General features: G+C 35.7%; 1 pseudogene; it reads left to right on the top strand.

The window, feature by feature from the left end:
* LOC100723515 (glycine N-acyltransferase-like protein) overlaps positions 1 to 27086 on the top strand; it is a 120184-nt pseudogene that overhangs the window by 4100 nt on the left and 88998 nt on the right.

Genomic DNA, 27086 nt, shown 5'->3' with positions numbered 1-27086 from the left:
ACTTTTGCTTGTTTGGAAGACAAATGGGAACTGTAACCATTGATTTCTCCTCCTGCACTGTATGTGTGGATGAAGCTATCACACTATACCCTATCAATTCATGCAAGTAAAACAGTTACTGATGAAAAGAAGACCAGTAGTCATCTTAACCATGAGGACTTGCTCTCTCCTGATGCTCAGCCTTACATTCACTGACTTATTGCCTTGTCTCATTCTGTGAACTAAGTGAGCATTTACTGCCATTGTTAGATGAGGAACCAAGACATCAGAGAGTTGAGTGGCAAGCTGGGGATCCTAGAGTGGCTGAGCTGCCTGGATATGAATGGAAACTGAAACAATGGTCAGGCATTCTCTGATAATAGACTCATTAATCCTGGGGCAACTTTACGTGTTGCAAATCTGTTTGTTAAAAAAAGGTGGAAAGAAAAATTACAGAAATATGTTTGAAAGTGAAGAAAGATTTTGGTGATGAGAGAGAGAGACCTCAGCCCCGCTCCTGCCTCATCTTTCTTACAGTAGGAAGTTCAGTGAGTGGACCATCCAAGAAACAGCAGGACTAGAGCCCAGACAGTTAACCAGAACTGTTTATTGCATCTTCATCACTTCTCATTCTTCTAGTTCTTTGATGTTTCTCAACTGTCTCTTTAGGTTAAGTTACCCACCAGGATGCTCCATTTGCAAAGTCCCCAGATGCTACAGATGCTAGAGAAATCCTTAGTGAAGCACCTGCCTGAATCCATAAAGGTAAGAGTGGAACATGCACAAGAGAAAAATAAGGACATTTAGCTGCTTATAAAAGAAGTGGGGAAGAAAGCATTCATCAACTTGTGTGCGAGGTACTCTGCGTTTAGCATCTCATTTAAATCATGTTGCCTTGATCCAAGAAATGTGTATCATACCCCTCAGTTCTATAACCTGAACAAGACCATAGCCAATGTGCCAACTCGAATCTTGTCTGAGCTTTGGGGTGTAATGAATCAAAACATTTCCTGCTACTTATCTGAAAAATGTATTATATAAATCTGTAAGTTTTCCATAGTTTGAAACTTTGACTAAAACTATCATATTCATGTTTAATTGCTTTTCTTAAACATCCACTTATCTGTTCCTTCTTGATGAAAAGAACAAATCATTTTGTGTTTTCTTCAGTCTCAAATGAATAGTTTTAGATTTGAGTGAGCAAGAAATGTCTTTAGAATGAGACCAATACTCCTGTACTCAGAGACATGTCCCCAACCAGCCCCAGAGCCTGAAATTACAAGAAATAAAATCTCATAGAGCTGAAATGAAAAAAGAATTGAATGTAGAAAGTAGCCAGTGTAATTCTCCTTACTGTATTTTATGGAATAGACAGAAAATATGCATGTACATAGAAGTCTTAAACAAAGTAAGGAAATAATTTAAACTGAGTTATCCAAAATACTTCTTTTATAACATCAGAATACATATGCTGTTCAAGTGGTGTCATGGTTTATGTTTGTGTCCCCCAGGCCTCATGAGTTTGCATTGTTCATTTGTGATGGTTCATTGTATAGTGCTTGGATTGATGGTGTCAGTGCTCCACCCATATAGGGCTGGAGCCAGGATGTGATGTAATGGCAGGAAGAACGTGTGTTTTTCTCTTTGCTGGTTCGAGTTTGCTGCTGGCGGCCGCCATGAACTGCAGCCCAGCCATGCACGCCTGCCTGGGAGCTGACTGAGTGTGGACTGAAACCTCCCAAAACTGTAAGAAATAAACCTTTCCTTTCTCAACTTGGGCATCAGATATTTTGTCTCAGCGACGAGCATAAAGTAACTAAGACAAGTGGTTAAGACATATTTTTCCCTGGATGAAGTACATATTTTTAACATTTTAAAATGATTATAATCATGTTAATTATGTTCTTCAATAATAATGGAATTAAAATTTAAAACTTTTCTGGAAGGTCCTAAATTTCTGCAAATGATATAAACACACTTCTAAATATATCATCCTTCGCTGTCACAAGGAAAGTTAGTGGAATCAAGGAAAAACTGGAAGAGGAGGAAGAGGAGATCATATACCGTGATCAGGTGGGTTTCATCACAGGAATTCAAGCAAGGTTTACCAGAAGCAAATCAAATATGATGCATCATATCAATAGAGCCAAAGATAAGGATTACATGATCATCTCAATAGATGCAAAAAAAAAAAGCTTCTGATAAAGTGCAATACTCATCAGTGATAAGAACCTTATGGAAAATTGGTAGATAGTCATTATCTGACCCAGATAAAAGCCACCTATGAACAACAACCATCATCATATTAAATGGTCAAAAACTGACAGCTTTCACTCTAAAATCAGGAACAAGACAAGGCTGTCCACTATCACCATTCCTATTTAGTATTGTTCTGGAACTTTAAGCCAGTGCAATTAGACAAGAGAAATAAAAGAATTAAAGATAAGAAAGGAAGAAATTAAGCTATCATTATTTGCAGATGACAGGACATGCTATGTAGAAGATCCCCAAAACTCCACTGAAAGATTTCTACATATAAACTGGGCATGGTGGCTCAATCCTGTATTCCTCAGGAAGCTGAGGTGGGAGTATTGTTGCAAGTTTGAGACCAGCCTGGGCTACAAAGTGAACTCAAGGGCAGACTGAACTGCTTAGTGAGACTCCATCTCACACACACAAAAAAAGACTTCCACATATAACAACCAAATTCAGTAACATACCTGGTTACAAAGTCAACACTCAAAAATCAATAGCATTCTTGTACACCAACAAACTCACTTGGAGGGAAATAAGAGAAGCCACTCCCTTCACAGTAGCATCCAAAAAATAAAATACCTAGGAATCAATCTAACAAAGGAAGTAAAAATTTATTCAATGAAATTCACAGTACTCTGAAAAAAGAAATTGAAGAGGACCTTAGAAAATGGAAAAACATTCCTTGATCATGTATAGGAAGAAAAAACTTTGTGAAAATGTCAAAATGTCATTCTACTTCCCAGAATCAACAATTGGGATCTCATCTGGTTAACAAGTTTTTGCATGACAAAAGAAATGTGCAACCAAGTGAAAAGACAACCTATGTATTAGTCAACTGTCCCTCAGACAAAGCACTTTTATCTAGACAATATAAAGAATTTTAAAACATCAAGCCCCCAAAATTCAAAGACACAATCCAAGAATGTGCATGTGAGATGCATATACACTTCTCAGCTGAAGAAATATAAATGGCAAATAAATACATGAGGAAATGTTCAATACCATTGGTCATTAGAAAAATGCAAATTAAAACCACAGTGAGATCCCATTTTACTCCAAAAAGAATAAATAGGATCAAGAAAACCACCAAGAACAAATACTGGAGAGTCTGTGGGGAAAAGAAACACTTCTTCACTGGTGGTGAGAGTGCAGACTGGTGCAACCACTGTGGAAATCAGTGTGGAGGTTCCTCAAAAGACTGCGATTAGAGGTCCCATTTGACCCAGCTACTCCACTTCTGGGCATATTTCCAGAAAAACTAAAAAACATTATGCCACAGTGATATATATGTGAACACACACACTCTATATCTATATCTATATCTATATCTATATCTATATCTATATCTATATCTATATCTATATATCTATATCTGTATCTATACCTATATCTATATATCTATATCTATATCTATATCTATATCTATATCTATATATATATATATATATAGTGCACAATTTGTAATACCTATCTTGGACACAATGCCAATGCCCATTAACTGAAGAGTGGATAAAAAAAGACCTGGTAGTTTTATACAATGGAGTACTTCTCAGCTATAAAGAAAGATCACATTGAGGCTTTTATAAATAAATGGATGTGATATGAGACTATACTCATAAATGAACTAAATCAAACTCACATATATAAATACCATATTGTCTCCCTAATGTAAGAAACTGAAAGCATAAATAAGATACAAAATCTTCAGTAAATATTGTGAAAGGGTAAGAAGCTGGTCAAAGAGGAAAAAATAATTCATACAGGGAAAAAGAAAACAGAAGGAAGAGAAACAAAATAAGATATAAATTTGTATATATATATATATATATATATATATATATATATATTACTAAGATGATTGTGCTACTAATTCTGCTAGTTCTTGGAAAATAACAAATAACATCCATAGCATTAGATCAATTTTGCATGCCTATATATGATAATTCAAAGACATACAAAGATACTATGAAAGAGAACAAAAATTGTGTTCCTGCCACCTTGTTTTGAAAACTTACAATGTTATTGTTTTTGGTTCTTAGATATAGTTATTTATTTGTTTTTTTTTGTCTAATAGAGAAATGATAGATATACATGTATATGCTTATGTAGGCCTAGAAATTCACCTAAAGAGTTTACAAGAATTGATTTGAATATGTGTGATGGGGGAACAATTACACTGAAGAAAACAAGACACAATGGTAGCAATTGATGACCTCTTATCATTTTTATTGGAAAGTTAACAATGGTTTTATTTTTGGGTTTGATTGCTTTTAGTCTGTTTTCAATTATTTGATTCCAATATGTATGAAGTTATGGCAGCTATTTTGAAGAAAACAAGAGACATTATGGTAGGCATTATTGATTTCCTAGTGTCTGGTCTTGAAAGTCTTTGGGGCTTTCTTTCTTGTGTTTTTATTGCTTTTATACTATTTTGATGTGTATGAACATATTGTGAGTAAAGATATGGGCAACTATTTAGAAGAACACAAGTGACATGATAGCCACTGTTGATTTCCTGCTGTCTTTTTCTGATATCCTGTATTATTTGCATTGTTTCAATCTGCTCTACTTTGTTCTGTTCTGTTTGTATTTGCTTTGTTTCATTTTATTCTCTTTCAAATAAAAAAGAGGTAAAAATTGAAATACAGAGTAAGTATTATATAGTTATGAAGTATGCTTACATACATGAGTGTTTAATGACCTGGAAATATGGTCAAGTATAGTGTATGTGGGAATAATAGATGTTAAACTAATATATGTGAGATCATTTTGTATAATTGTGTGTATGCATGAAAAAATGAAAAAGAATAAGTGGTGCAAGAATGAGTACTTGATAATTTATTTCATTAATGATTTCATCAAAACTCTGCTTATTTGGGGGATAATAAAATGTAACCTAAGGATTGGACTAAACACTCTACGCACTGCACAGCCTACTTTCAGAGGGGTGAGTCACTTTGTCACACAAGCACAACATTGACCGTGAGCTCTATGCTTCTTCTTCTACTATGTTGAATTGGGACAGGTTTATGGGACCATCTTCCATATGAACCAGGGGAACCCCTTCAAGGTAAAGGCTCTGGTGGACAAGTGGCCTGATTTTAATACAGTAGTTTCCATCCTCAGGAGCAGGTAAGTTGCCAACTATGGTATGGATATGATAGTGTCTATTTTGCTACATAAAATGAAGGCGCAAGTGGGTAAATCTCAGGGAAACCCAAATGAAGCAGGGTGCTAACAGTTTAGCCCTCTCTTCCAGAAACTCACAGGCCAGAGGAATCATGGGACAGTGGGGAACTTCAGGATCAAGTGACGATGTACAGTAGCATTCAGGAACACTTGTGCTCTTGTTATAGGAATTTTTATTAATTTTATTTTCAAAAAGACTAAAAAATCAAAATAAGTAGAAATAATACATATGTTCAGAGAACAACATAAACAGTAAGAATTCACTAGTTGATGTTTACATATTGTCGTTTTACAAATAGTTGTTCAAGGTGCAAAAGTGGAACATGTTAAGAGGATATTCATTGAGACTGCAAAAAGATCTGTTCAGCTGTCCAGAAAACATTAGTAACATGGTTGTCAATCATATACATTTAAACAAACATGCAGTTATGCATATCTTCATTTATGTTTAGATTAAACAAACTAAAGCAGGTTAAAGTCATTCTAAACAAACAATAATAGTATTGCTGGATTTCACATCATGACACTCTGTAATCAGCACTGGGTACTGTAGAGTCTTTTCTCTTTAATTTAATTTAAAGAAAAACTAAACAAAACAGAAAACAGGTAGAAATAACACATGATTTCAAAAAAAGTAAGAAATCACTAGTTGATGATTTCAGATTATCTTCTTACAAATAGTTATTCAAGATACTAAAGTGGAGCATATAAAGTAGGGATTCAAAGGCAGAGATTGCACGCAGTTCTGTTCAACTATCGAACAAAAACTTAGAAATATGGTTATCAATTCTATACTCTTAAATATACATGCAGCTATTGATGTCTTCAATTATGTTGAGATTGAATAAACACAGGCAGGCTAATATCACTTTGAACAAAGAATAATACTATTGCTGGGTTTCACATTATGACACTCCAGGATCAGCACTGGGTATTTTAGTGGCTCTCTTTCTTCAAAATATCTGTTCATTTCATCATGTGTCATAAAATCAGTTCTCATAAACTGTTTATAGACTTGCGCACGCATGAATCTTAATGTATTTCTATCCTTTCTATATTATTAGAGGGAGAAACAAAACAAAGCAAGGCAAAAGAAAACATATTCCTATAAACTCATGAAATGAACTAAACGTACAAGAACACTATACAAAGAGTTCTACCATGGTTCCTGTGTTGTCTCTTGTTATGTTCAATATATATTGGCTATATCATCAGGCATAGGATAATTGAATATATCAGTACATAACAGTATTAATATAAATACAACTTTGCATATAGTATAAAACTTCAAAAACTGGCAGTTATCAAACCAGAATGTGTATCAGAGTCTTGTCATCTTCAGTGTAGTTGCCTATACTCTCAGACTTGATACTATCAATAATTTCAGTTTTGAATAAAATCTTCTCTGCCTCATTTCTGTTATGCTCTTTTTTTGCCAGCAGTTGTCTGCTCGTTTTCTTCATTCTGTTTTCTGCTCCATTCATTGAAGCTTCTCTGCCACTCTTCTTGGAATCCTAGTACTTTTCTCTTTCTCTAGAATGCCCTGAAGTATTCTCTGTAGTGTTGGATTGGTTGTTGCAAATTTCTCAAGTTCCTCTTCATCTTGGTAGCATCTTATTTGTCCATTAATTTCTAGAGACAGTTTGTGAGGGTATATCAATGTGGGAAGGAGGTTATTTTCTTTCAGGGCTTGGAATATTTCACTCCAGTCTCTTCTTGACTTGATGGTTTGTGTCGAGAAGTCTGCCATTATTCTGATGGGCCTTCCTTTATAGATTATCTGTTTCCTGTCTCTGACAGCTTTTAATATGCTGTTCTTATATTGAATTTCTGGGATCACGATTATTATATGCCTGGGTATAATTCTGTTTTGGCTATAGGTGGCTGGACTTCTGTATGCCTCGTATATCAGCATATCATTTCCCTTTCCTATGTTTGTGAAGTTTTTCTTAATTATTTCTGTGAATAACCTGTGTAGTTACTTTGTTTGTACCCCAGCTTCTTCCTTCATATACTTTATTCTCAAGTTATAGATCATTTTGTCATCCTCTAGCCTTTATACTGTTACCACTTGTTTCCTTGTTTTTTTTTTTTTTTTAAGTTTTCCCTTTCATACTCCCACATTGCAAAACTGTCCTCCAGTTTGGATAATCTATCCTTAATTTCTTTCAAGTTGATTTGCCGTCTTTCCATAGAGTACTTAATTTCTTCGTGATCTCTTTGGATCTGCCTCATGTACTCTGTATTTTTTTATATTCTGAATCAAATGGTTGTCTCCTTTGTTTGAGTTCCTCCCTTCTTCCATGTGTGTCTGCTTGAGGGGTGCTTAGTATCTCTTTTATTAATCTTCTTATATCTTGCTTTATTTGACTAAATATTTCACTTTTGAACTCGTCTATGAGGTCCCGAATATATATCTCTTTATGTCCACTGGTGCTGTGTCTGATATTGCATGTTTGCTGTTCCCATTCTCCTTTGTATTTACCTGTCCTGGAGCCATGTTCTCATGGTTGGAACCTGGGACTTTTTGTTGTTGCTTCCTCTTCCCATCTTTTTTGCTTCTTCCAGGAGGCCTCAGTTTCTTTCTTTGTTTGTTACAATTCTTCTGAAATGGGCTGGCTAGCTGACCCTTCGCTCTGCCTAGTGCTAGTGAGTTTCAGACAGGGACAACATCTGCTGGCCACTCCCCTCCTTATCATTCAAGTGCTGTGGCCTGTACCATATTACTTTGTGACATCTCCCTTCCAGGTGCCAGTGGCTGGAGCAGAGCAGCAGTGGCAATGGCGGCACACTTTGTGTCACCTCACCTCCAGGTCATCAGCAGTGGCAGGGGTAGGGGATAGGGGCAGCCAGTGGGTACCAATTCACTCCCAGGCCCACAGCAACAGGTCTTGCTTGTGGCCCAGAGGTGACAGAGGCATTAGCTGGAGCGCAACAGAGTAGGAATCAGTCAAGTTGCTGTGGTGTGTACTACATTTCATTATGCCACCTCCCTTCTGGGTCAGTCAAGCTGCTGTGGCCTGCACTGTCAGTCAAAGTTCTCTTTACAGGACTTTTTATTATTTAAAGACTGAAAGATACAGAAATGTGATTGGTCAAGGGATGATTAAAAATAGAAATCACAGCAAGCAAGAAAGAGGATTAAAGTGCTTTCCAGGGTGATATTTAAGTTGAATTAAATTTGCAGTTAAGTGGGTTTTGACATATTGACAAGAGCAGGGGACATATTACAAGCAGGGAAGAATAAGGCCTCAAATATAGAAAGATGTTTAAGATGCTTTAGATAGATATTCAAGCCAAAGGAGGTATCAGTACTTGGAATATATTTTCAGTTGCATACTTTTATTAAAGTGACTAGCAGACTCTAAATACAAAATATATTTTAAGCACGTTGGAAAACATATGGTAAAAATCCACATAGGTGAGGAATCAAAAGGGCAGTGTAGCAATGAGCAGTGAAACACAGCATCTCTGAGACTCAGTATCATGAGCCCAGAAAACAACAATTCAATCAAGAGAAATAAACAACTGGATTACTGAGAATTAAGAAGGATCTAGGGGAAAAGAAGAAGGTACAGAGAAGTTGGAAAAATGACTCAAAATGTAGAGAAGAGAATGTAGCAACCTGGAAGCTTGCCTTGGTTTCAGAAATATCTCTTTTTCACAGACACAAAGTAAGCTACAAGGACCTACACCTGTACGGAGAAATGCCACACATAGGGCAGTGGCACCAGCCAGAGGGGAGAGGAGCCCACAGTGCTTGGGAACTTTGAAAGCAGCATAGCAGGCCACTGCTGGAGAGGCTTCTGCTGTCAGTGAATGTTTGATCAAGTCCCATTTAGGGAAGGGTTTGAGAAATGAAGGGCGAGATTCAGAAAAAAGACAAAATACCTTCACTTCAGGGTCCCCGGGGCCACCGCCTCCTACAGTGACTGAGTGCAACAGCCACAGAAGATAGCTGTCCATAGAGAATGGTTTAGACATCGATCCCTAAAACGTTTAAACTCAGGCCGAACAGGACAAGAGCCCTCCTGTTCATGCTGAAAAGCCAGATTACCTTATGTTCAGACATGCCTGGCTCTGAAAGCACTGCTTTTACCTCTAGTCGGTTTCTTTAAACTTTCCCTGCTGGATACTATCCAACACAGGTCAGAGGTCTGATTGCCTTCCATCTTCCGAGATAAGAAAGTGTATGCCTTAGCTTGGACTGTTGATACAACCTGGGGTCAATGGACAGAGAGGCATCTGGAGGAGGGGCACCTTACAAACCCACAGAGCATAAAGGTAGGTGAAGAAAACTGTGACCTGCTGGATTCCAAAATTGTGGGTCACAAAGTGAAACCATTCACACAAAACACCCTTTTCCCATTTTTGGACTCATTATTTTTGCTGTCCCTTATTTACTGTTTTTTTTTTGGGGGGGGGCGGTGTGGAATTTTTCTTTTTCTTTTTTTCTTTGCTTGCTTTTCTTTCTAACATTTCCTTTTAACATTCTGGTCTTTATTTCCTCAGGTTCACTCTTTTTTTCTTTTATCTTCTTTTGGTTATTTGTTCTTTTCCAACAGCTTGAGCTAATTCTCTTATTATCTTTTAAAGTCTTAGTAGGATCATTTTCCTCACCTTTTTCTTCTGCTTCTCATCTTTATTATTTAAGTTTTCAAACACTCATCTTGCATTCTCCATTTACCACCCATCTATCTTACCATTATAGTCATTAACCTTTGTCAACCCTTTGATAGTTATCTGCATATCATTGTTGTTGAAATTTTTTCTGTTGTGGATAAAAGTATAATTGTTGCTTTTAGTAGATGGTTAGTGTATGCATGTAGCCAATCCAAGTACTAAATAATAACCAAGCCAAATTCTACTTAGCTTCCGTGGGATGGTCATAGAATGTGATCATCATGTATTTGAAAAATACACTAATAAAAAATAAAAATCAAACTAATACGACATCAAAGAACTCAAGAGTTGAAATATTTGAAGTATTCAAGTAGCCCTGTAATCGAAAATTAACTTTGTTGAAACCTATAGGCAATTGTTGCATGTAGGTTGTAAGGTATATAATTATGCTAAGAGAAATAAGTGAAACCCAGAAAGTTGAAAGTTAACTTTGGACCATATCACTTACATCAGTTATTAAATATTGAAATATATAGATAGAAGACAAATGTAGAGGACAAAAGAGTGGCTATCTAGGGGGAGGATGGGAAGAAGCAGGTTAAAGGAATTAAAGTAGCACCTATGAATTCTGAAGCAGTCTAAATAACTAGTGTATAATATGAAGAATATAGGTAGCAACATTTTCCTGAATTTGATACTAAATTTTGAGTTCCAGCTGTTCTTCATACAAAAGCAAGTACGGTAATAATGCAAAGTGATGGATCTTTTAATTTTCTGCATAGTACCAGTCATTGATTTGTAGCAACCTACTCAGTAACTCTTTTATTACCTGTACATCCCTCATGACATCGTGTCATACACTGTATACGTATCATTATTTATTAAAAGCTATAAAACAACACAGATGAACAAATACAGAAATTTACATTAATTGTCAAAAATCAAAAAATAAAAATCATATTGCATTTTAAAAATTTTTATTTTGAGAAAAACCAGGAAAAGTGTACAAGTAATATAGAATTTCAAATGTAAAAAATCACTACTTAATAGATTACATATTGTCATCTTAGAAATAGTTGTTCAAGTTACAAAATTAAAGCATACAAAGAGGACAAACAGTGACATTACAAACAGTTCTGTTCAATGATCAAAAAAACTCAGTAATATAGTTATCTATCTGGTACACTTAAATATACATGCAGTTATATCCTTTAGGGCACTTTCTTTTCTTCTCCTTTTTACAAAAACAATTACATATTTTGGGTTTTATTACTCCCACAGTTCTTATTACTGTTTTTGAAAAGAATAAAACCAAATGTGACATAACAAAACAGAGTCATTAAAATCAAAAGGATGGACATAGTACATGAAGTAAAAACAGAATACAAGGTGATCAACAAAGTTATCGTAATGCCTCTTGCTATCTAAGAATTGCCTATATCATCAGTTATAATAAAATTGAACAATAGCGTACAGAACAAAACCAATAAAACCGCAACATTGGAGACATTACTGGACTTCAAAAGAAGATAATAATCAAACCTGAATGGGCATCATAGTGAATCTTATTGTCTTCAAAGTAGTTGCCTATACCCCCAAACTTGATACTATCAATCAAAACAGAATAGAGTAAAATCATTCAAAACAAGATTGTGAGAGCAATACAGGGCTTCAAATCAATTTAATAAGATGTCAAAGTGGTTGCTATAATGTATCCTGCTATTTTTAAATTTATTTTTCCCTTAACTAAAGAAATAAAAATACAAATAAATAAATAATAAAAACGAGGTTGAGATAAAAGAGGAAATAACAACACAACAGTTCAGGTCAGAACATAACAATTTAAGCAACATAGTGTATCAACACAAGATATCCTGACATAAGAGTAGTTACCATGGTGTCTGTTTCCTTGGAATATTTGAGTATAACTTCATGCACTGCAGCATCAAACATATAAAGACAATGTAAAACCATTCAAGAGAATGACAGTATTACAGGGTATTTAGAGCCAACTAGAAGAAAATGAGCAATGGTTTCTATATTATCTATTTGTCTATAAAAGTTTTGTTTGTACTATCACATGTAATAAAATTGAATAATGTACATGTTAAGACCCATGGAGACAGAAGAACAAAAGCTTGATCGGACTTCAAAACAAGATGTTATTAAATCAGCAGTAGCTATTATGATGTCTTGTTTTCTTCAAAACAGCTGCTAATACCATCACAGATAATAAAATCAAACAGCCCAGAATAAAATCATTCCAATTAATGAATGAAAACATTATAAGGTTTAAAGCAATATAATGGGGAATCATGATTATCACATACTTTTATGTATTCTTTTTAAATTTTATTTAAAAGTAAAAAGAGAAAAAAATGAAACAAAACAAAGCGGTGTAAGGGTACAAGTAATACAGAACTACAAAAAAAACAGTAAGAAATCAGGACTTAATAGATTATATATTATCATCTTAGAGATAGTTGCTCAAATCACAGTATCAAAGCATACAAAGTATACATTCAAACAGTGAGACTGCAAACAGTTGTGCTCAATGATCCAACCAAAAACATTAATATGGTCAGCTATTTAACACCCCTAAACACATTTGCTGTTGTATCCTTTAGAGCTCTTTTTTATAACAAAATTTATGCATTTTCGGTTTTGTTACACCTTAGTTCTTATTAATTTTGGGGGGGGGAGAGAATAAACTCAAACATGGCAAAATAAGCTGTCAGTCAAAACCAAATATAGACATAGCACATGATATAAAAGAGAGTACAAGGTTATCAACAATGGTTATCAACCATGTCTCTTGTTTCCTTAATAAGAATTGTCTATCTCATTAGATATTATAAAGTTGAATAAAACAGTAGAGAACAAGAACAATAAAGCTTAAGCATTGTAAACATTACAGGACTTCCAAAGGAGACAATAGTCAAACCAGAATGGGCATCTTAGAGAATCTTATTGCCTTCAAAGTAGTTGCCTATACCCTCAAACCTGATACTATCATACAGCATGGAACAGAGTCAAATCAGTCAAAACAAGATAGTGGGAGTATTACAGGACTTCAAAACAAGTTAATTGGAAATAAAAAAAAGTTACTATTATATATCCTGCTATTTTTTTTAAATTTTTCCCCTTAATTAAAAAATATATTAAAAAATAACTAAACAATTTTTTAATGAATAAGGAAGAGATTGAGATAAAACAGGACATAACAATATAACAATACAGGTCAAAGCATGACTCTTTCAGCAACCTAGTTCTTCACCACCAAATAACCCGACTTAATAGTAGTTACCATAGTGTCTTTTTCCTTGAAATATTTTAATAAAACTTCATATACTATAGCTTCAAATATTTCCATACCAAGAAGCCCAGAATAAAGCCTATCCAATTAATAAGTGAAAACTTTATAAGGCTTCAAGTCCACATAATGGGGAATCATGATTGCAACATTTGTTTTTATATTTGAATCATTAGTTACATTAGGGAAACTATTCAGTATTCACACATGTGAGATTGATTTATTTCACTTATGAGTATGGTCTCAAGCTGTGCCCATTTATTGATAAATATCTCAATGTGATGCTTCTTTATAGCTGAATAATACTCCATTGTATAGAAATACCACAACTTTTTCATCCATTCCTCAGTTGATGGACACTTGGGTTCTTTCCAAGATCTGGCGATTACAAATTGTGCTGTTATAGGTACACATATATCACTGTGGTATGATGCTTTTAGTTCTTCTGGGAATATGCCTAGAAGTGGAATAGCTGAAATAAATGGGATTTCCAATCCCAGCTTTTTGAGAAATCTCCAGATTGCCCTCCACAAAGGCTGCACCAGTCTACACTCCCACCAACAGTGTAGGAGAGTTCCTTTTTCCCCACAGCCTCTCCAACATCTGTTGTTGTTGGTTTTCTTGATCCTGGCCATTCTTTCAGGAGTAAGATGGTATTTCAGTGTGGTTTTAATTTGCATTTCTCTAATGACCAATGATGATGAACATCTTTTCATGTATTTACTTGCCATTTGCATTTCTTCATCTGAGAATTCATCTCAGATGTCCATTTTTTAGTATTGGATCTTTGAATTTTGTGGGTCTGAGTTTTTTTTTTTTAATTCTTTATATGTTTTAGACAAGAGTCCCTTGTCTGAGAGAGAGTTCACTAAAATCTTTTCCCAGTTTGTGGGTTTACTTTTCACTATGCTGGAGATTTCTTTTGACTTGCAGAAACTTTTTAATAAGAAGTGGTCCCAGTTATTGATTCTGGGAAGTATTTCTCGTGTGGAATGAGTCCTGTTCATGAATTCTCTACCTACTCCTATGTCTTCAAGGTTTCTACCCAATTTGTCTTCCAATAGATTTAGTGTTTCAGTTTTAATATTCAGATCTTTGACCCATTTAGATTTTAATTTAGTACATGGTGATAGACATGGGTCTAGCTTTAGTTTTCGGCGAATGGAGAGCCAGTTGTTCCAGCACCATTTATTAAGGAGACTGTCGTTCTTCCAGTGAACCTGCTTGGCTCCTTTATCAAAGATATGGTGGTTGAGTGTGTTTGTAGCTGTGGTTGTATCTTCTAATCTATTCCACTGATCTTTGGCTCTGTTTTGATTCCAATACTATGTTGATTTTACTACTGTTGCTTTGTAGTATAACTTCAAGTCAGGGATTGTGATGCCTCCTGCTTTGTCTTTGCTGCTTAGAATTGCCTTTGCTATTCTAGGTCTCTTCTGGTTCCAGATGAAATTTCGGAGTGATTTCTCTCGATCTATAAGGTATGTTGATGGTATTTTTTATTGGAATTGCATTGAATCTGTATAACAGTTTTGGGAGAATGGCCATTTTCACAATGTTTGTTCTTCCTATCCATGAGCAAGGGATGTCTTTCCATTGTCTGAGATCATCTTCAATTTCTTTTTTCAATGTATTATAATTTTCACTGTATAAATCTTTCACTTCTTTCATAAGAGTAATTTCTAAATATTTCATTTTTTTGCTTGCTAATGGGAAGAGTGTAGTTTATCTTATTTCCCTCTCTGTGATTTTGTTGTTCATGTATAGGAATGCTATTGATTTCTGAGTATTGATTTTGTATCCAGCCACATTACTGAATTCAAGTATTGTATCTAAGAGTCTTTAAATAGAGTTTAGGGGGTCTTCTGTGTAGAGTATCATGTCATCTACAAACAATGATAATTTAACTTCCTCTTTTCCTATCTTTACTGCTTTTATTTCTCTCTTTTGCCTAATTGCTCTGGCTAGTACTTCCAGTACTATATTAAATATGAGAAGTGGTAAAGGATATCCTTGTCTTGTGCCTGATTTTAAAGTAAAGGCTTTCTTTTTTTTTATTTAAGAGGAAAAAGTGAAAAACACAAAACAAACCAAAGCGGCGTAAGGGTACACGCAATACAGAACTACAAAACAAAACAAAACAAAACAAAAAACCATAACAGTAAGAAATTACCTGCTAGTAGATTACACACTATCTTCTTGAAAATAGTTCCTCAAATCACAGTATCAAAGAACACAAGGTGGACATTCAAACAGGGAGACTGCAAACAGCTGTGTTCAATGTTCCAAAAACATTGATAAAGTCAGCTATTTAACACCCCCAAACACACTTGCTGTTATATCCGCTAGAGCTCTTTTTCTTTTTTTTTCCCTCTCTTTTTTACAACAAAATTTACACATCTTGGATTTTATTACTCCTTAGTGCTTATTACTTTCTTGGGGGGGGGAAGAATACAGTCAAATATGGCAAAACAAAGCTGTCAGTCAATACCAAGGATAGACATAGCACATGGTGTAGAACAGAGTACAAGTTTATCAACAATGGTTATCAACGTTGTCCCTTGTTTCCTTAAAAAGAATTGTCTATCTTATTAGATATTATAAAGTTGGACAAAACAGTAGAGAACAAGACCAATAAAACTTAGGCATTGTAAACATTATAGGACTTCCAAAGAAGACAATAGTCAAACCAGAATGGGTATCTTAGTGAATCTTATTGCCTTCAAAGTAGTTGCCTATGTCTTCAAACTTGATACTATCATATAGAATGGAACAGAGTCTAATCAGTCAAAACAAGATCGTGGGAGTACTACAGGACTTCAAAACAAGTTAATAGGAAATCGAAAAGAGTTGCTATTTATATATCCTAATTTTTTTGAATTTTTTCTTTAATTAAGACAAACATAAGAAATGACTAAATAATTTTTTTGAAACAATAAGGGGGAGATTGAGATAAAACAGGACATAACAATATAACAATAGAGGTCACAGCATGACTGTTTCAATAACCTAGTACTTCACCACGTTATAACCTGACTTAATAGTAGTTACCATAGTGTCTTTTTCCTTGAAATATTTGGGTAAAACTTCATATACTCTAGCTTCAAATATTTTCATATCAAGAAGCCCAGAATAAAGCCTTTCTAATTAATGAGTGAAAACTTTATAAGGCTTCAAGGCCACCTAATGGGGAATCATGATTACCACATATTTTTATATATTTGAATCATTACTTACATTAGGGAAACTATTCGGTATTCACACATGCGAGATTGATTTATTTCACTTATGAGTATGGTCTCAAGCTGCGCCCATTTATTGATAAATATCTCAATGTGATCCTTCTTTATAGCTGAATAATACTCCATTGTATAGAAATACCACAACTTTTTTATCCATTCTTCAGTTGATTGGCACTTGGGTTGTTTCCAAGATCTGGCGATTACAAATTGTGCTGCTATAAACATAGGTGCACATATATCACTGTGGTATGATGCTTTCAGTTCTTCTGGGAATATGCCTAGAAGTGGAATAGCTGGAATAAATGGGATTTCCAGTCCCAACTTTTTGAGAAATCTCCAGACAGATCTCCACAAAGGCTGTACCAGTCTACACTCCCACCAGCAGTGCAGGAGAGTTCCTTTTTCCCCACAGCCTCTCCAGCATTTGTTGTCGGTTTTCTTGATCCTGGCCATTCTTTCAGGAGTGAGAGGGTATCTCAGTGTGGTTTTAATTTGCATTTCTCTAATGACCAATGATGATGAGCATTTTTTCATGTATTTATTTGCCATTTGCATTTCTTCATCTGAGAATTGCATATTCATCTCAGATGCCCATTTTTGGATTGGATCTTTGAATTTCGGAGGTCTGAGTTTCTTTAATTCTTTGTATGTTTTAGACAAGAGGCCCTTGTCTGAGAGAGAGTTCACTAAAATCTTTTCCCAGTTTGTGGGTTTTCTTTTCACTATGCTGGAGATTTCTTTTGACATGCAGAAACTTTTTAATAAGAAGTGGTCCCAGTTATTGATTCTGGGAAGTATTTCCCCTGCGGTTTGAGTCCTGTTCATGAATTCTTTACCTACTCCTATGTCTCCAAGGTTTCTACCTATTTTGTCTTCCAATAGATTTAGTGTTTCTGTTTTAATATTCAGATCTTTGACCCATTTAGATTTTAATTTAGTACATGGTGATAGACATGGGTCTAGCTTTAGTTTTCGGCAAATGGAGAGCCAGTTTTTCCAGCACCATTTATTAAAGAGACTGTCGTTCTTCCAGTGAAACTGCTTGGCTCCTTTATCAAAAATAAGGTGGTTGAGTGTGTTCGTAGTTGTGGTTGTATCTTCTAATCTATTCCACTGATGTTCAGCTCTGTTTTGATTCCTATACCATGTTGATTTTACTACTGTTGCTTTGTAGTATAACTTCAAGTCAGGGATTGTGATGCCTCCTGCTTTGTCTTTGCTGCTTAGAATTGCCTTTGTGATTCTAGGTCTCTTCTGGTTCCAGATGAAATTTCGGAGTGATTTCTCTAGATCTATAAGGTATGTTGATGGTATTTCTATTGGAATTGCATTGAATCTGTATAACAGTTTTGGGAGAATGGCCATTTTCACAATATTTGTTCTTCCTATCCATGAGCAAGGGATGTCTTCCCATTTTCTGAGATCATCTTCAATTCCCTTTTTCAGTGTATTATAATTTTCACTGTATAAGTCTTTCACTTCTTTCGTAAGAGTAATTCCTAAATATTTCATTTTTTTGCTTGCTAATGTGAATAGTCCAGTTTCTCTTATTTCCCTCTCTGTAATTTTGTTGTTCGTGTATAGGAATGCTATTGATTTCTGAGTATTGATTTTGTATCCAGCCACATTACTGAATTTATTTATTGTATCTAAGAGTATTTCAATGGAGTTTAGGGGGTCTTCTATGTAGAGTATCATGTCATCTGCAAACAATGATAATTTAACTTCTTCTTTTCCTATCTTTACCCCTTTTATTTCTCTTTCTTGCCTAATTGCTCTGGCTAGTACTTCCAGTACTATATTAAATAGGAGTGGTGATAAAGGACATCCTTGTCTTGTACCCGATTTTAAAGTAAAGGCTTTCAATTTTTGGCCATTTAGTATGATGCTGGCTGTTGGTTTGTCATAAATGGCCTTTATTATATTGAGGTAAAGACCATTTATTCCAATTTTCTGTAAAGTTCTTATCATGAATAAGTGTTGGAACTTATCGAAGGCTTTTTCTGCATCTATAGAGATGATCATGTGATTCTTATTTTTGGCTTTATTGATATGGTGGATTACATTTATTGATTTGCGTATGTTGAACCATCCTTGCATTCCTGGGATGAATCCCACCTGGTCATGGTGTATAATCTTCTTGATGATTTGCTGGATCCTATTTGCCAATATTTTATTGAGGATTTTTGCATCTGTGTTCATTAGGGAGATCGGTCTATAGTTCTCTTTTATAGTTGGGTCTTTCTCAGGTTTTGGTACTAGAGTAATATTTGCTTCCAGGAATGACTTAGGAAGGATTGCTTCCCTTTCAATTTCATTGAATAGTTTGAGGAGTGTCGGCATTAGGTCTTCTTTATATTTCTTGTAGAATTCTGCAGTGAATCCATCTGGGCCTGGGCTCTTCTTGGTGGGCAAGGACCCAATTACATTCTCAATTTCATTAGCAGAGATTGGGTTATTCAACAGTTTTATATCCTCTTGATCTAGCTTTGGTACTTCATATGCTTCTAAGAATCTAAAGTAAAGGCTTTCAATTTTTGGCCATTTAGTATGATGCTGGCTGTTGGTTTGTCATAAATGGCCTTTATTATATTGAGGTAAAGACCATCTATTCCAATTTTCTGTAAAGTTCTTATCGTGAATAAATGTTGGACCTTATCGAAGGCTTTTTCTACATCTATAGAAATGATCATGTGATTCTTATTTTTGGCTTTATTGATATGGTGGATTACATTTATTGATTTGCGTATGTTGAACCATCCTTGCATTCCTGGGATGAATCCCACTTGGTCATGGTGTATAATCTTCTTGAAGATTTGCTGCATCCTATTTGCCAATATTTTATTGAGGATTTTTGTATCTGTGTTCATTAGGGAGATCGGTCTATAGTTCTCTTTTTTAGTTGGGTCTTTCTCAGGTTTTGGTACTAGAGTAATATTTGATTCCAGGAATGACTTAGAAGGATTGCTTCCCTTTCAATTTCATTGAATAGTTTGAGGAGTGTTGGCATTAGGTCTTCTTTGTATTTCTTGTAGAATTCTTCAGTGAATCCATCTTGACCTGGGCTCTTCTTTGTAGGTAACGACTTAATTACATTTTCAATTTCATTAACAGAGATTGGGTTATTCAACAGTTTTCCATCCTCTTGATCTAGCTTTGGTACTTCATATGTTTCTAAGAATCTGTCTATTTCTTCTGTGTTATCAAACTTTTGAGAGTAGAGGTTTCCGAAATAGGTGTTGTTGATCTGTATTTCTGTAGAGTCTGTAGTGATTTCACCTTTTTCATTTATTATTGCATGAATTTGAGCTTTTTATTCCCTTTTTTTAGTTAGGTTGGCTAGGGGCTTATCAATTTTATTTATTCTTTCAAAGAACCAACTCTTTGATCCGTTGATCCTTTGGATTGTTTTCTTAGTCTCTATTGCATTGATTTCTGCTCTGATTTTTATAATTTCCTCTCTTCTTTTGGCTTAGGGTTTGACTTGCTCTTCTTTTTCTAGCTGTTTGAGGTGTAGCATCAAGTTATTTATTTGTATTCGTTTTGTTTTCCTGATGTGGGAACTCAGTGCAATAAATTTTCCTCTGAGGACAGCTTTCATTGCATCCCACAAATTCCAGTAAGTTGTATCTGCATTTTCATTTTCTTTTAGGTATTAATTTCTTCTGTGACCCACTGATTGCTCAAGAGTGTGTCATTCAGTTTCCATGTGTTTGCAGGATTTTTGCAGTATCTTTTATCATTAATTTCTAATTTCAGAGCGCTATGATCTGATAACATGCAAGCGATGATTTCAACTCTTTTGTATTTGTTTAAATATGTTCTGTGAGGTAATATATGGTCTATTTTAGAGAATGTTCCATGTAGTGCTGTGAAGAATATGTATTCTGATGTTGTTGGGAAGAACATTCTGTATATGTCTATCAAGTCCACTTGTTCTCAGGTGTGAATCTGTTCTGTTATTTCTTTGCTCATTTTCTGTCTGGTTGATCTGTCCCTTGGTGTTAATGGCATATTCAGGTCTCCTGTTACAATTGTGTTACTGATAATTTGAGTTTTCATTTCTGTTAATAATTGTTTTATATAACTGGGCTTTTTTGGAGTTTGGTGCATATATATTTAAGATAGTTATCTCTTCCTCTTGGAGTTTTCCCCTTATGATTATGTAGTGACATTCTTTGTTATTTATGGTCATTGTTGGTTTAAAGTTCATGCTGTCTGCAAACAGAATTGCTACTCCTTATTACTGCTGCATGAAATATTGTTTTCCATCCTTTTACTTTCAGTCTGTGAGTATCCTTCTGGGTTAGATGTGTTTCCTGTAAACAGCATATGGTTGAATTTTGTTTCTTGATCCATTCTGCTAGTCTGTTTCTTTTGATTGGTGCATTGAGACCATTTATATTAATGGTTATTACTGTTAAATGGTGGTTTATTGTTGACATGTTATCTCTCTGCTGTTTCATCTTTATCTTTCTGTTCTGTTCAATTATCTGCTTTGCTTAGTGGTTTTTTCCTTTGTGTATCTAAACTGTCTTTCAATATTTTTTGCAGGGTTGGTTTGGTATTCATGAAGTTCTTCAGCTGCTCTTTGTTTTTGAAGTATCGTATTTCACCATCAATTTTGAATGATACTTTTTCAGGATACATCAGTCAAGGTTGGAAATCATTTTGCTGTAGGATCTGGAATACTTCACTCCATGCTCTTCTTGACTTTATTGTTTGTGCTGAAAGTCTGCTGTGATTCTAATAGGTTTTCCTTTATATGTGATCTGTCTTTTCTCTCTGATAGCTTTTAACAATCTATTCTTGTGTTGGATTTCTGGGATGGTGATTATTATATGTCTGGGTGTAGTTTTATTTTAGTTTTGACTATTTGGACTTCTATATGCTTCACTGAACCTGATGTTGGTTTCTGATCTCATGTTTGGGAAATTTTCAGCTATTGTTTCTCTAAATATCCTCTTGACATCCGTTATGTTGTCTTCTTCTTTTTCATTAATCCCTATCATTCTTATGTTATTTTTCTTTGGATCATCTTGCAGTTGTTGAATGGTTGTTTCCTGATTCCTTGTTATTTTTAAAAGATCTTTCCTTTCCTGTTTACTAGCTCCAATTCTGTCTTCAAGTTCTGAAATTCTATCTTCACTTTCATTAAGGCGGTTTTTACAACTTTCAGTGGAGTTTTTTATTTCCTGTATATCTCTGTGTATCTGCATTATGTATTCTGTTTGTTTCTTATATTGCTCATCCAAGGATTCTATCTTTTTGTTTAGTTCCTCCAATTTTTTATCTGTGTTTTCTTTAGATATATTCAGAATCTCTTTCATTTCTTTTATCATTTCTTCTTTTACCTGGGAGATTATTTCGAGTTTGAATTTCTTTAAAGCTTCCTGGAGTTGCTTGTTAATTTCAGTAGCTATTGTGTCTGATATTTGAAGTGAGTGGCATATATTTTCTTCTATATAAATTGCTCCTAGGGTTTCTTGAGAGGGGCTGGAGGTTTGAGGTTGTAATTTGGTCTTTCATTTTTTCATTTTCCTATATTTCTGTGTTTCACATATTATTTGAAAGCTTCCTCAGGATCTGTTGGAAATCCACTTCTATGTTTGCAGCTACTGAGACTCTGGCACCCCATTACTCCAAGCCACTGGGCCTGCAGAACCAATGGCCCTCCTCTCCCTGTTCAGAACTCTGCAGTTCCAGATAAGCTTGGCCTCAGGGACACTGTGTGCCCAGCTGCCCATTGGAAGCTCCACAGCTCTCCAAGTGCATCCGCGATGTGGAGGCAGATGCAGAGGCCTCAAAACCACCTCTCCACTTCACTGCATCCAGAAGTCTGGAGAGACTGGAACAGTCTGGGCTTTGGGAAGAGTGTGCTGAGCACTCACCACAGGCTGCAGAGTCTCTGGAACCTGCGATGCTTCACTGCCTGCTGAGACATCCACAGTCCTCCAGAGACACGGGGAGGCTGATGTAGGCGCCCCAGATCCACCCAGCCCTTCCTCTGCACACCGATGGCGAGGTGCAGGAGTCCCAAACAGGCTGGGCTCCGGGGATAGCATGGGCCCGCCCACCCGTTGGAAGCTCCACTGTTCTCCAAGTGCAGCTGGGATAGGGAGGTGGATGTAGAGGCCTCAAACCCACTTCTCCACTTCACTGCATCCGGAAGCCTGGAGGGTCCCGATCGATGTGGACTTTGGGCAGAGTGCGCTGAGCACTCACCACAGTCCACAGTGCCTCTGGAACCTGTGATCCTCCCCTGCTTGCTGAGATATCCACAGTCCTCCAGACACACGGTGCAGCTGATGCAGGCGCCCCAGATCCACCCAGCACACCAATGGCGAGGTGCAGGAGTCCCCACTTTTATGTATTCTTACCATATCTTATACTAGGGAAACTATTTGGCATTTATACATGTGGGTTTGATTTACTTCACTTGTGACTATGGTCTCAACTGCCCCCATTTATTTATAAATATCTCAATGTGATCGTTCTTTACAGCTGAGTTGTACTCCATTGTATAAAAATACCAAAACTTTTTTATCCAGTCCTCAGTTGATGGACACTTAGGTTGTTTCCAAGATGTGGCTATTACAAATTGTGCTGCTACAAACATGGGTGCACTTATATCACTGTGGTATGATGCTTTCAGTTCTTCTCAGAATATGCTCAGAAGTGGAATAGCTGGAACAAATGTGACTTCCCAGCTTTTTGAGACATCTCCAGATTGACTTCCACAATGGTTGCACCAGTCTCCACTCCCACCAACAGGGCAGAGGACTTGCTTTTTCCACAGCCTCTTCAGCATTTGTTGTTGGTAGTTTTCTTGGTCCTGGCCATTCTTTCTGGAGTGAGATGGAATCTCAGTGAGGTTTTAATTTGCATTTCTCTAATGACCAATGATGCTGAACATTTTTCAGTGTATTCATTTGCCATTTGTATTTCTTCATCTGTGAACTGTATATTTGTCTCAGATGCCAATTTTTGCAATGGATCTTTGAATTTTGGGTACCTGATATTTAATTATCTACATGTTCTGGACAGAAGTCCTTTGTCTGAGGGAACATTCACTAGTGGTCCCCAGACCATTTTTCCTCAATTTGTGGGTTCTCTTTTTACTATGCAGGAGATTTCTTTCAACATGCAAAACTCTTTAAAAGGACATGATTCCAGTTAATTATTCTGGGAAGTATTTTTCATGCAGGTTGGTTCTTGTTCATGAATTCTCTACTTCTCCCTATGTCTTCAAGATTTCAACCTACTTTGTCTTCCTACAGATTTAGTGTTTCACTTTTAATATTTAGATCTTTGATCCATTCAGACTCAGTTTAGTTCACAACAATAGGCATGGGTCTAGTTTTAGTTTTTGGCATAGAGAGAGCCCATTTTTCCAGCACCATTTATTGAAGAGACTATCTTTTTTCCACTCAGTGTTTTTAACTCTTTTATCAAAGATAAAGTGGTTGAATTGTCTGCAGTTGTAGTTGTATCTTCTAATCTATTCCACTTATCTTCAGCTCTGTTTTGATTCCAGTACCATGTTGATTTTACTACAGTTGCTTTGTAGTATAACTTCAAGTCAGGGATTGTGATGCCTCCTGCCTTGCCTTTGCTGCTTAGAACTGTCTTTGCTATTGTACGTTTCTTCTTGCTCCAGATGAATTTTAGGAGTGATTTCTCTAGATATGTGATGTATGTTGATGTTATTTTTATTGAGATTGCATTGAATCTGTATAAGAGTTTTGGGAGAATGGCCATTTTCACAGTATTTATTCTTCCTATCCATGAGCAAGAATGTCTTTCCACTTTGTGAGATGCTCTTCAATTTCTTTTTCAGTGTATTATAACTTTTCCTGTATAGGGCTTTCACTTCTTTCATCAGAGTAATTCCTAAATAGTTCATTTTTTGGTTGCTAGTGTGAAGGGTGTGGTTTCTCTTATTTCTCTCACTGTGACCTTGTTGTTAGTGTATAGGAATGTTATTGATTTTTGAGTATTGATCTTGTATCCAGCTACATTGGTGAATTTATTTATTATATCTAAGATCTTTCAATGGAGTTTAGGGAGTCTTCTATGTAGACTATCGTGTCATCTACAAATAATGATAATTTATATTCTTCTTTTACTATCTTTACCACATTTGTTTGTCTCTCTTGCTTAATTGCTCTGGCCAGTATTACCAGTACTATATTAACTAGGAGCGGTGATAAGGGACATCCTTGTGTTGTGCCTGATTTTGAAGTAAAGCCTTCAAATTTTGGCCATTTAGTATGGTACTGGTTGTTGGTTTGTCTTGGGGGCCTTTATTATATTGAGGTAAAGAGCATCTATTCCAATTTTCTGTAAGTTTCTTATCATAAATGAATGTTTGACCTTATCAAAGGCTTTTCTGCATCTATGAAAATAGTCATGTGATTCTTACTTTTCATTTTATTGTTATGTTGGGTTACATTTATTGATTAATGTATGTCTAGTAGTTGATTGATTGTGTCAACTTGAGACAGTTAGAAGCTAACTAAATGGGTTTAGCAATTCTACACCCAAGGATGTAGAAGAAGACCCTCCCTAGGGTGAGTTATCACCTCGAGGTATAAAAGGAGAGGAGAAAGGACAAATCAATTCCATTCTTGGGAGAAGCTCCAGTCTTCGCCTTTAGTTTGGACCTCGCCTCCTGGCTTCCAGTACAGACTCTTCAGCTTCCCAGCGTAGACTCTTCAGCTTTTCATCACAGAGCCTTCGGCCTTCTGTCGCGGACCCATCAGCCTGCTGATGTGGCCTTCCACTAGATACTAGGGTGAACTCCAGAGATCTTGGATTGAACCCTTCGGCCTCCAGTGCATAGACACCCTCTGCACACTTCCTCATCGGACTCTGAGACTGACTATTCGTAAGCCAATCTTGTTGTTTCTATATATTCTGGGTTATATCTGTTCTCTCTAGTAAAACCCTGACCAATACATATGTTAAACCATTCTTGCATGCCTGGGATGAATCTCATTTGGTCATGGTGTATAATCTTCTTGGTGATTTTATGCATCCTATTTGACAATATTTTATTTAGGATTTTTGCACCTGTGTTTGTTAGGGAGATTTGTCTGTAGTTCTCTTTATTAGTTTTGTCTTTCTCAGGTTTTGGAACTAGAGTTGTATTTGCTTCCAGGAATGACTTAGAAAGGATTATTTCCCTTTTAATTTGACTGAAGAGTTTGAGGAGTGTTGCAGTACAAAGTCTTATTTGCACTTCTGGTAGAATTCTGCAGTGAATCCATTTGGGCCTGGGCTCTTCTTTATAGGTAAGGACTTAATTACACTTTCAATTTCATTAATAGAGATTGGGCTGTTCAGCACTTTTACATCTTCTTGACCTAGCTTTATTACATGTTTCTAGGAATCTCTATTTCTTCTGTGTTATGAAACATATGAGAGTAGAGATTTTCAAAATAGGTGTTGATGATCTTCTGTATTTCTACAGAGTCTGTAGTGATTTCACATTTTTCATTTCGTATTGTGTGAATTTGAGCTTTTCCTTCCCTTTTTAAAATAATGTTGCCTGGGGCTTAACAACTATATTTATTCTTTCAAAGAACCAAATCTTTGATTCATTGATTCTTTGGATTGTTTTCTTAGTCTCTATTGCATTAATTTCTGCTCTGATTTTTATAATTTCCTCTCTCTTTTGGCCTTGGGCTTGACTTGCTCTTCTTTGTCTAGGTTTTGAGGGGTAATATCAGGTTGTTTATTTCTCTTCATTCTGTTTTTCTGATATGACAACTGTTTCTGATGTGGAATAGAAATTCTAATACAACCAAGATTTCTGTGTGAATTTTAATATTGTCATGCTCAACATAATTTGTTGTGAAGCTCCTTGAAACAGAATAGTATTTAGTCTTGCAATTAAAGATTTCCCTGGATAATATTATTTTTGTTTTTCTCCTGAAGAATAGAAAATCATGGAGGAATTCTACTTAAAACAGTGCATATTTTTTTCACATTAAATTCCAATGCAACACATAAATAATTGGCCAAACAAGATTTTTTAAAACATGAAGCAAATAGATTAGTTGACATTGGTTTTTTGACATAAATGTTTTAGTATAAATAAAAATATGTGAAACAGTCATACTTCACTTTGGAAAATACTACAGTCATAAAAGCTAGGTAACAAATATTGAAATGTCTTGGTTTAACTGGTTTGATTAATACCACGTTGCTTAAACACACAGGAGATGACTGATGACATTAATCACTACACCAACATCTACCAAATCTTTTTTAAAGACCCCAAGAACTGTCAAGAATTCCTTGAAAAACCAGATGTCATCAACTGGAAACAACATTTGCAAATCTAAAGTAAGGAAAGTGGGATGTGTGCTTGCTACTAGGGTAGGTTCACCTCTCCTCCTGAGCACCTTCCCCTCAAACGTTCACTGCCTCCTAATGCTTGGTCCTTCTATTTGGTCACCCACACTGAAAGGTGTGGG

Source organism: Cavia porcellus, unplaced genomic scaffold, assembly GCF_034190915.1.
Source record: "Cavia porcellus strain 051 isolate PalLab524CR breed Dunkin Hartley unplaced genomic scaffold, mCavPor4.1 scaffold_17, whole genome shotgun sequence".
In the NCBI taxonomy this organism is placed as follows: Eukaryota; Metazoa; Chordata; class Mammalia; order Rodentia; family Caviidae; genus Cavia; species Cavia porcellus.
This window is presented reverse-complemented; position numbering and strand designations above follow the sequence as displayed.